Raw genomic sequence first — 1,468 nt, 5'->3', positions numbered from 1 at the left:
GCCGGGTGAATGGGAAAACCAGAAGCTGCGGGAGGAAGCCGAGGAGAGGGCTGAAAGCGCCGCCTCAGCCCGGCCGGCTGGCGCGGCCCCGCGGCTGCCGCCGGCGGCTCCGGGGGCTCCCCGCGCCGGCCGCCGGATAAACAGCTCGCTCCTTTAAATAATTGCTTCTGACAGATCCATTTCTTCCACGAGGTTCAGGCTTAATTTTATAATGGTATCGGTAACTATAGCAACGCGTAAAAATAACATATCCCCGGGCCAGGCGAATTCTCGGTAAACATCTCTGGTTTCCAGGAGCGGAGGAGCGAGGCCGCAGGCCGGCGAGCGGGCGGCCGCGGGGAACGGGGACCCCCCCGCCCCGGCCGCGTGGGAAACCGCCGCCGCCGCCGCCGCGGGAGCCCGGCACGGCTCCGGCGCCTGCGCGTGGGGAAGGGGTAGCGTTTGGGYGAGGATTCGCGGGACGGCTAATTAGCAGCGTTAACTGCTCGCGCGTCGCGACGATGGTTTCATCTGCCAATCCTCCGGGCGACGCGGAGTTCGCAGCAGCTAATTGGGTGGATGTCGTTAGCGCTCGCGGTCAGGAGCTGCTGCTGGAGGGCTGCAGCGTGAGGCTCGCTCGAGCGTTTCATCCGAGCAAGAGACGATCGAATTTGTCTCCGTCGCGTGCGCTGCGGGGCAACCGCTTTGCCACCGGCCCCCGCGGCCCCCCTGCCGCCTCCCCGGCGCGACGGGCGCAGCGAGCCGCCGAGCGAGCCCCGGGGAGGCTCTCGCTGCGCCCCAGCGCACACGCCAGCCAGCGGCGCTTGTGCGCGGGCCAAGGGACAAAAACGCTTTTTATCCAGGCACAGCAGCCCGAGACGCAGGGCGATCTCCTCGCCAAGCACCCGGCGCCGGCGGCGAGGGCCCTGGGGTCCCACGGCGGCCCGGGCCAGCGGCCCCGTTTGGGCCCAGAGCCCCGGCTCGGGGGGTTGAATGCTGCTGCACACGCGTGCACACACACATGTATGCACACACAAGCATGTGCACACACATACATGCACACACATGTGTATGCACATACAGGTGCATGCACACACATGCACAGACACACGCACACACATGTATGCACACTCAGGTGCATGCACACACATGTACATGCACACGTGCGCAGGAGCATGCACACACATGCACATACATGTATGCACATGCAGGTGACTGCACATACGCACATGCACACATGTACACATGCACAGGTGCCTGCACACACATGTATGCACACACAGGTGCCTGCACACACATGCACACTCACGTATGCACACACGGGTGCTTGCACTTGCAAAATGGGCTTCCCGCACGCTAGTGCACGCTCCTCCGCTTAGCAGGTATCTGCTGGCACCGCCACGCATCTCAGCTCAGGCGCCGCAGGTCCCCACCGCGCACAGATGCTCCCCGGCAATGCTTCCTCGGCCTCGCACGCCCCACCCGGCCC

Source organism: Rhea americana, unplaced genomic scaffold, assembly GCF_003343005.1.
Source record: "Rhea americana isolate MKP2758 unplaced genomic scaffold, rheAme1 scaffold_4, whole genome shotgun sequence".
In the NCBI taxonomy this organism is placed as follows: Eukaryota; Metazoa; Chordata; class Aves; order Rheiformes; family Rheidae; genus Rhea; species Rhea americana.
The sequence above is the reverse complement of the archived record's forward strand: the minus strand, read 5'-3'. Positions refer to the sequence as shown.